Source organism: Coturnix japonica, chromosome 3 (genome assembly GCF_054131305.1).
Source record: "Coturnix japonica strain WE chromosome 3, WE-NBRP24, whole genome shotgun sequence".
In the NCBI taxonomy this organism is placed as follows: Eukaryota; Metazoa; Chordata; class Aves; order Galliformes; family Phasianidae; genus Coturnix; species Coturnix japonica.
Genome location: NC_140665.1, coordinates 67,672,040 through 67,681,897, shown reverse-complemented (window position 1 = coordinate 67,681,897; position 9,858 = coordinate 67,672,040). Strand labels below are relative to the sequence as shown.

At 33.5% G+C, this 9,858-nt stretch overlaps 1 long non-coding RNA gene across 1 annotated transcript in view; it reads left to right on the top strand.

The window, feature by feature from the left end:
- The first annotated feature begins 4,792 nt into the window (after window positions 1–4,792).
- Window positions 4,793–9,858, top strand: part of LOC146761444 (uncharacterized) — a 46,951-nt gene continuing 41,885 nt past the window's right edge. Inside the window, exon 1 of the long non-coding RNA XR_014944143.1 lies at window positions 4,793–4,848. This is a non-coding gene — a long non-coding RNA (uncharacterized LOC146761444). The remainder of the gene's footprint in view (window positions 4,849–9,858) is intronic.

Genomic DNA, 9,858 nt, shown 5'->3' with positions numbered 1-9,858 from the left:
GTCATGACTCTTGTGAGGAAGAGATACAGTGTGATATCAAATATTGACTTAAAATATTGGCTTTGCCTCCTCTTTTACTACACTTACTTTTTACTACACTTCAAGGTAAAGCATGATTTTTCTGTCTGCCTTCTAACACTGTATAATACGATATAACAGAATTTTCTTCATCTTGAAAAAATATTCCTCTTTCCCTATTCAAATACAGATTACAAACATTAAAATTATCTTCATTGTCATTTCATTGTTAAGCCTATTACATGATTAATTCAAACTATGAAGGTTTGGAGTACAGATGCCTGAAAACCTAACCAGAAAATGAAAAAAAAAAAGAGTCATGTGAAAGTTATATTCAAAGGGACTTGGTAATGTGCTAAGAAATGATACCTGTATAGTCACATGTCTAAAAATATGGAAAAGTGAAATACAGTAATAAGTACAGTACTTACTGGTGGGATCAGTGAGATGCTATTTATATTAATAATTGAAGGATATCTTCTGCTTTGCACTGAAAATTGTATATTTAAGCTGACAGTGAATGACTTCTCACACTAACTATCCTATGTAATAATGTGTTAAAATGGGAAATGAGTTTGTCATGGTCTAGCCAGAAATGAGTGGAATGTAGCACAGGGGAAGCTAGTATTTTATTGAGCGAACTGGGTGGTCATACTGAGTTACTAGGATTTATTCAAAATAACACATCTGAAATGCAGACACACATTATTCTAGTTAATGTACAACACTGAATGCATTCCCATGTAAGATATCTTTGCGTTTCAATGGTTTCTGCTACTCACTTGATTTTAAAGTGATAGCTATTGTTATGTAGAACAGTTCCCAGCTGAGAAAAATGTTCTTTCTCAGCTGTGATGATCATGTACTACGCAACCTTTTGATTTTACCTGAACTAAAATATTAGGTCTTGGAGCTATGTATATGTTCCTTGTGAGCACATATGTGCACACGCATGCATGGGTACTGGCACTGTGACCCAATGCAAACACCACAGGCGCACGCACATACATAAGAAGAGAAAATTATTTTCCTTGTGCTTATTTTCTTGGCACTTGCAGTTTGGTTAGATGTGAGATAGATGAAACATTTGCATCTTCTATCTGCATAATGAGTTCTACACAAAATGATTGCAGCTAATGCAAAAGACAGGGTGGCATGTTTTCAGTTTTAATGGGGACACTCAGAAAACTTCCAATCTTTCTTGACATTTCTTATAGCAAAATAAATGTGGTCTAGGTTGGAGTGTCTATTATGAAAATAAGAGAAGAGCGAGTCAATTATATTTCAATGACTGAATAGCCAGGGGTCCTCATTAAAATGATCAGAAAGGCTGCAGTGTTGCTTTCCTGTATGTAGTCACTGATTAAGTTGTATAAGAATGACATGGCCTTTTTGGGAGAAAAGCAGAGTATGCTGTGGTATCTAGCCAGCCAGCCAGAAACCGTTGACACTTACAAAAGTGAGATGCGCGCTCCATCAAGAAAGGGAAGTTACTACTTATGGGGTCATGGACTCCTGATGTATTTAAAAATAGTTGTGGCTGTTTTACTGGGCGCAGCCGTAGAAAGCTTTGAATTTGCACTAGGTTGTATGAAAATGCCTGCGGTATGGTGGTGATATGGTATGTTTTCCTTTCCGCTGGCTTCGATGAAGTATACTTAGCTTAACAGAATAGTATTATTATTGCAATCTTTGTGCACTCGAACCTTTAAGCAATATTTTAGTTATCAGTTCATTACTATTCATTTCTCAGAATTTAAATTCTTCTTATTTGCCAATTATTTTTTTGGTATAAAATGTTAGGAGAAAAAGGCTCAGTAATTTTTTTCCCAGAAGAGACTGTATCCTGAAACAGTAAAACAAATGTATATATTTGCTTAATCCTCCTGAGGGTCTGCAGTCCAAGGAAATGTAGTATTGCCTGAGATCTGCTAATCCTGGATCAAATAGCCATGGATTTTTAAAAAATATATTTTCCATTTCATATTAGACATTGTGTAATCACTTTGAAATAATCCTTGTGCTATAAAAATAATTATTTAGTACAATTTCATCCCAAAAAGGATAATTGTCAGGAGTACTGTTATAAAAAGATATACCCCATTTTATTTACTGGAAAATGATGTGGAATGTTAATGTTTTCTATTTAATCGCAATACTCAGCAGAACATCACACGTGTTAATTAAGCAGTCACTATTTAAGTCTTCTCTCCATTTAAATAAATTACATCACTAGTAGTTTCTGATTTCAGATGTCATAATGATCTTTTTGTTATTATTACAGTGAAACAGTTTGATGCTGTGGTGTTTACTTTCTTACATAAAATGAGGTGGAAGTATACCTCAACATTATCTTTTTACTGTCTGGTCCATGTAAATAACTCTAATGTAATAAATTGAACCAAACATAAAATCTCTGCTATTGTATAACTGCAAGTACTAGTTAATCTAAGCTTGTATTTTAAGTCAAATCACATTACAGAGTCCTCCGTCATTAGTAATGATGTTTCATTGTGAATTAGGACAATTTTAGTTTTCTATTACAATCCAATTGTATTTTGATGAAAGGATTTTCAGTCTCAAGAAGGCCAATAGTCAGAGACACTGTAAGCAAAATATAGTAATGTACTGGATGCTTAAATCTAATGTACTTTACTAAATTTAGCAAATAGAGAAGATAAATAATGATGCTTTTAATTTGCAGTTCAGGGAGTTGGTGACGGGCAAGGGGAAACTGCAAGTGTTTACAGTATGTAATAAAATAAAGTGTAATTTTGCCAATTATTGTGTACAAGAGGCATCTTCTTTAAGAGTTTTTCATTGTTTATATACATACATAGAATCTGAGCAGGAATCAGTGTCTCTGCCTCATTCGGTACTTATGAACATAGGAATTTTATTATCTTCCATACAGTCTCTGTTGTATTCTGACAGAAAGTTTAAAGTGCTGTGGAATTTACCCAGTCATTATTTTTTTCTTGGTAGATGCAGAATCTCATTGAATTAAAAACAATTTGATTTATTTTTCTTCTTACCAATTATGAGTATATATTTGATTTTTCTAAATCGTTTGTAACAGAAATAAGATTAATAAACATGAACTAATTGATACTGCTGCTTGTTTTTAAGAAGAGATTATTATTGGTGTTAGTACTGTGAGTAAGGATGCAGCAATGTGATGCTAAATACTTGAATTTGGTCCAAAACATTCAGATTTCTTTTTTCTCAGTGTTTTAGAAGCTAGTCTAATTTATCTTCTCAGCAATAGGTAACAGTGAAGTTGTATAGTGTTTCTTTAGAAACTAAGTAGAACTATTTTTTCTGTAGTAGTATACCTTAAGAAAAAAAACCAACAAAAACCAACAAAAACCCCAATATAAATACTCCCAAATCAAACCTTCAGAAAGTTCTGAAAGGAGTAAAATTTGAGATTTCTTAAGGTACTTTGGTTTTGTGCATAGTATGTGCAGATGAGAGTAAATTAAAATTATTCTTTAAAGTGGTCAGGGAGATATTTTTGAAACCCTGCCATTGTTCTAATTCACTTCAATAGATTTATGATGGATGTTTCAACAACAACAAAAACCTCCCACGAAACACTTAAAAAAAAAAAAAAGTAAACAAGTTAGGTAATATGGGTCTTGAAAAATAATATAGTGACTGTCCTCTGTAAGTAAATCAAGAGTGGTAGATAATATCAGGCTTTTCAGCTGACTAATACATTCTTCCAGACTACTTCCATTCATCTGAAACAGCATCTCAGAGTTGATGTTTCTGACAGGAAGCATCTTCCGTGAGGATAGGTATGACTGTACTCTGGATGTAGAAGTTTTAAGAGCGATTCACTGTCTTTTGGAGTCAGAATTTCTTATGTACCTACTCAGCTCTCTGTCGTCATGTATGAAAGAAAGAGATATTTGTGGGAAAAATTTTGTGTTGTTATGTGCATCTTTACTTAAACCTTGTCTTTTTCTAGTAAGATAAATGTTACAAAGAATGTCCAGCATAGAAAGTGTGCATTTCATATTTGAGGGTTTAAACAGATTAAGAGATTAGGGGACAAGTTGTTGTATATGAATTCAAATGTAAAATATCCTTACTACAATAATTCACAGGAAAAAAAAAGGCATAAACAGAACAGAAAACCTGTTGTAGATTCAGAATTTGCCAAACATGACCAAATGCCAACAATGAACTCTACTTTAACCAGCCTTTCAACATGTGCATCATCAGAGTAATTGGTCTTTTAGTTGATTTGACTAACTGACAGCTAAGTGACTAATAATTACCTATGGCAGCATTTATATTTTTTGTTTTACACTACAGCATCACATCAATGAATTTATTTTATATATTAACGGCATTTGAATCTTTAGATTGTCATTTAAACAATTATTTATGAAAATATGATTACACATCTGTGTCTGCAATAGAGAGACTTTTAAATTCAATTAAAGTGAGAACAACAGTACAGCTGCCCATTTAATTTTATGGTTAAACTATTCATGAATTATAATAATATATTAATTTTGTCAATTTGTTAGGATATCATTTCTACTTTTTGACAAGCTTTCATCTTTATTTAGCTGAATTTGGGTTCAAGACAGTGCTCACTTAATAACTTATGCTTTATGAACCTCTTCAGGAACATGGTGTTCTCATTACCATCGCAATTTTCTTACGCTGTTATGTTGAGGATCTTTAATACAATGTATTTCCGTATGAATGATATAAATAAAGCAAGGGCATATGTATATATGGTCTTAGCTGAGTAGAAGTGTACTACAAAACCATCTGAGAAGAACATGAACTGGAGAGCTCATTCCAGAGGTAAGCTAAAAAAGAAAGGACTCAGTAAAAGCTAAATCAGTGCAATTGTTTGTTGCTTTGCAAAGTACTTGTTTGGGTACTGTGTTGTGATCTTTACTAAGAAGATGTATTTGTTTATGGAGATAAGGAATACTTCAGTTATGACTGAATTGGAAATAATTATGTGGATAATTGTAAGCAATGTACTCAAATGTCAGCTATTTTGAATTATTTGCTTTAAAACTTCAGATTTCAGTTAAGAAACTAGAAATATTTCACATTAAATATAATATTTTAGTTTCTAATAACAATTATGGCATGTGCCTTTACCTTTCTTAAGCTAGGTATAATATACATTCCACAGAAAAAAAACATAGATTTTTTGCTCTACAGTATAGTGTTACTCCTCTACTCTGACTATTGTCATTCATGGAACTAACGAAACATAACCTTAGCAGTTTCTGGACAACACATCTGAGTGAAAACTCAAATTATTTCTTTCTAAAGACTGATTAAAAAGAATGGTAAACATATTCAAAATTCTGTGCTGCAGCTCTACGACCAATACATATTTTTCATGTTTTTGTAGGTATTTAAGAATGTTATCAGAAGTTTATCATTAGTATTTCATTATACTTGAGATTAAATTATGTTTTAAATACAAATATTATTTAGCTGATGATATTAAAGAAGACAAATGTATTGAAAAGTTGAATCAGTTATTTGGCATAAATGAGAACTATTAGTTATCATGTGTTTCAGTATTACAAGAAAATATGTTAATAAATAGTTGACTGATGAAATTTAGAACATATTAGACCTATAGAAGTATTAAATAAAGGACAAAGACTGTTAAAAGTTGCAGTTACTTAAAGAAGCACTAAAATACATTTATTACATTAAAAATACATACATTTGTATAGTAGTAGACTTGATATATATTCATTCTTTCTCATCTATCCGTAGCTGTTTACTCAAAATTAGAGGAACACTGCTGCTTGAATAAGAGCTTTTCAGACATTAATGTTTTATTTTTCTTTCAAAGCATTTCTAAAGAAGTTTTACTACACTGCTTTTCAAATAAATATTTCTAAAGTCTTATTATACTAAGAATAATGATGATTAATTCCTTTTATATGTAAGCGTAACAGTAGAGAAATATCTCTGATTTTTATTTGGTTAACACATTCACTTGGCCCAATTTGGCATTACTATGTATTTCAGCTCGAGTGAAAACCTCAAGTGTATGTGAATGCAAGCATGTGATTTTTCAATTTATTTCAGGTTAAAAAAAAAAATAAATAAATTCAATATTTCCCACAGATTTGTATAGAAGAGAAATATTATTACACTTTAACCTTCTTTAAGTATTTTCAAAGAAAAACTCATTATAAGATTGCATGAATTAAGGCTAGAGGGAAATGCAGTTTTTGTTGTGTTACCCCATATATGGAATGAGAGAAAAGTGTTCTCCTGTAAGTATACACACATATTTTGGTGGTAAATAATTATCATAACATGTATAAAGCTAGTACAGATAGATAAATCATAAGAAAAAAATCATATGCATTTTTTAAAATGTTATCTTATTGTCCCTAAAATATGAACTACTGGGTATAAATGTATAAATTTTATGTTTTGATAGTCTGAAGGTCAGGAAATTTGATCATGAAATACGTATATTTCTTTCAAGTAATTAATGAAAATATGCTTTTAATGAAGAGATAACAAAAAATGTATCACAGCAAATGGTACCTGACAGCTTAAATTCACTCAGAAAAAACAAACAAACAAAAAAAGGATTGCTGTTGGCTGAAGAGACCATTATAGTAAAAGAAAATCAAATATATAAAATAAAAGTGAGAGATAATATTTGAAATGACACTCAAATAGCTCAGATAATAATGCTTGCTGAAAGTAAGGACACATTTCTGCAGATTTAAAATTTACATTTCTAAGCATATTTATTAATTTTATATTAAAAATCTCATATAGTTTTTTAATCTAGATATATCAACTGCCTTGTTATGGTTCTCATAAAGCTTCCTGGGATAATCAGCAGTCAGATATTTATCTCAGTTTATCTGCTAGCTCCCAGCTGCTTACACAAACACTTCGTGCAAAAATAAGAGAAACATTCAGGATTCCACATTTATATTGAAACAGTATTTACTGAAAATTATGTCACATGTTAATAACATTTCTTTCTCTTCTGCTTCGCATGTATGGAGGACATAAAATAGTTGGATGTATATGGATGTTAAAATGATATATTAGTACTCAGTTCTATGGCTCAGTCTTGCTAAAATTCCTTATAAAATCTCCTACACCTACAAAATAAAGTATAGACTCTGAATTGCAGATCTTGAATATTAATAAATTTGAGGCACCATGAGCAAATGGGTGAGGCAGAATGAAGTGACTAAGAAAGCCTGTGGACATGAAATTCTGCTGTGAAACTTACCTCACGCTGATGTGAACCTTTTAATAGCATCTTGATTAAAAAATAAGAAAGTTTTAAGTGTAATGTAAATGGGCTTTCATCTTGTACACAACTTCAGTGTTAAAAAGTTTTGTCTTTTAAAATGAGATTCTTTAGGGAAGTAGCTGTCTGTTTAGCCTTGAGAAAAGAAGAATGAGAGGGGACCTGATCCAAGTGTATAAATATCTGAAGTGTGGGGGCGAAGTGGTGAAGCCAGACTCTTTTCAGCAGTGTGTGGAGAAAGGACAAGGGGAAATGACCAGAAACTGGAGCATAGGAAGTTCTGCACGAATGTGCACAAGAACTTCTTTATTGTGAGGGTGATGGAGCACTGGAACAGGCTGCCCAGGTGGCTTGTGGAGTCTCCTTCTCTGGAGATATTCAAGACCTGCCTGGATGCCTACCTGTGCGACCTGGTGTAGGGAACCTGCTTTAGCAGGGGGGTTGGACTTCCAACCCCTAAAATTCTGTGATTCTGTGATTTTGTGAACCTCAGAGTGTTTGGCTAAAGGTTGGATTACAGAGGGAATAAGAACACTGCTTTAAAAGAGTTGCAGTTTAAAAGGACCTCACAGGACCAGGTGGTTGAAAACTAGCTGTATGTCCCTGCCTCTTCTTTTTGAAGATCCTTATGTTCAGATTTCTGCAGAGATTTGTTTTATCTTGTTGTTTCTTCACCATCCCAGAAGAAAGCAGGAACTATAATCTAGGTAGGAACCACAGTCTAGGTACCATCTGCAGCATGCCTGTAAAATTCATTCACTGCTAATGCAACTGCTGCTGGTTTGTAGTAGAGAGAAGTGTTCTGAAGAATAAGCTGTGCCTCAGTCCTCAGCTTTTTAACAGTTTCTTTAGTTTTTACTTTTAACACCCTTTTGTGTGAAGCATGTTTGACAATTTGTTAAATGTGACCAGATAAAATGGAAAACTCCCCATGAGAGCAGTTGTTTCTTTAGTCAGCATTTTGTTTATGGGAGTAACCAAGAGCAGGTACAACAGGAAGAGTGTAAGTACAGGGTGATGCTTTTCTCCACATGTTCTCTCAGCTTCAGGAAGCAGATGAAAACCTTCCTTTTTTTTTTCTGACAGCAAGCTAGTAGACGTGCGATCTTCTCTACTTTAGATATAGCAGTATCTGTTATCACAGGGCTAGATTGTTCTAACTGCATCTACAGCTCAACTTGAAGACAAGGCAGAAATCCTGGGGAGTCCAGAAGTTGTTTTCTGCCTTCTGTGTGGCTGAAACCACGGGGAAACTTCTGCTACAGCATGTGCACTGGCTCCAATGTCTGTTGCAGATGCTGCCTGAACTCTGGCTCTGGCTTTCTGTGCAGGCCCTGATCTGAACTCCGAACAATTGGTGCACTTGAAGAACAAGAGGTGCACTTGAAGGTGGCCAAGGAGCTGCACTGTTCTATAGCAGCTCCAAAACTTCTTCATGCAAAGCAGTGGAGCCTCAAAAAAACTTGCTGTCTGAGCTGCAAATCTCTAATGCATGTCTCAACTCATCTGCTGTTTAGGGCATAACAATTCTCTATCAGATCCAAGCAAATATCCATTTAACACTGTTTACTTCAGTCAGATTGTGCCTAGCTGAGAGGATAAGAACAAAGGATATAGCGATACTGCCCCGGGGTATTCTTTCTGCAATTATTTGTAGTCCAGAAAATTCCAGAAACATGGGAATAATGTTTAAGAATAAATGTTAATAGCTCTAAACTGATTTTATTCATGGATTTTTTTCTGGATTATTTTTATTTTTTTAAATTCAAATTCTTGCAGCAGATTTCCGTATCTCAAAGGTACATTGTGTATTACAGCCTTTATTTATTTATTTATTTGATTTTGAATCTACTACTTTTAGTTTCAAAGAAAGAGAAAGAAACACTGCTACAGTCACTTAGACTGTTGGTAATTGAAAAGACTCCAGTCACATTTCTATTTTCTCTTTTTGAGAAGGAAGATCCATCTGTATGTTTATCTGTGCATTTAATATCCTTCTCCGCACCTTCACTTCTGTGCTCTTTCAGCCTGGGACACCATTTATTTAGTGGAAGGATCACGTCTGTTCTGTTTTCTAATCCTTTCTTAATATTTCTCATCTCTCAAACTCCCTTTTTTGAACTGTACTCAGCATTATGCTTCTTTTTCCACAAAACTTTCTGCTATAGCCCAAAGATTCTGCTTTAAAAGTTGTTATCAAGCTTATAACTCATTGCTTTATAAATGAATTTAGATATTTTTTCCCCAGGTTACCCTTGATTTAAACATAACCTCCCTTCTATTTGACTTTCTAGCCTCAAACTATCATAACATCCACACAGTCAAAACTCTCTTTTACACCCCTATACACCTTTGTCATTCAGTAAACACCATCACACCAGAATTGCCCTTTTAAAATATCATACCTGAATATACTAACAACACGGTACTGAACTTTGTTTTAAACACTGGCAGCACTGGCTGAAATTATCTTCTGGATGGCTCCTGGAAGATCTCTACTTACCATGTTCCCTAAATTACTCATTTGATTGAAATCTGTAAAGGCT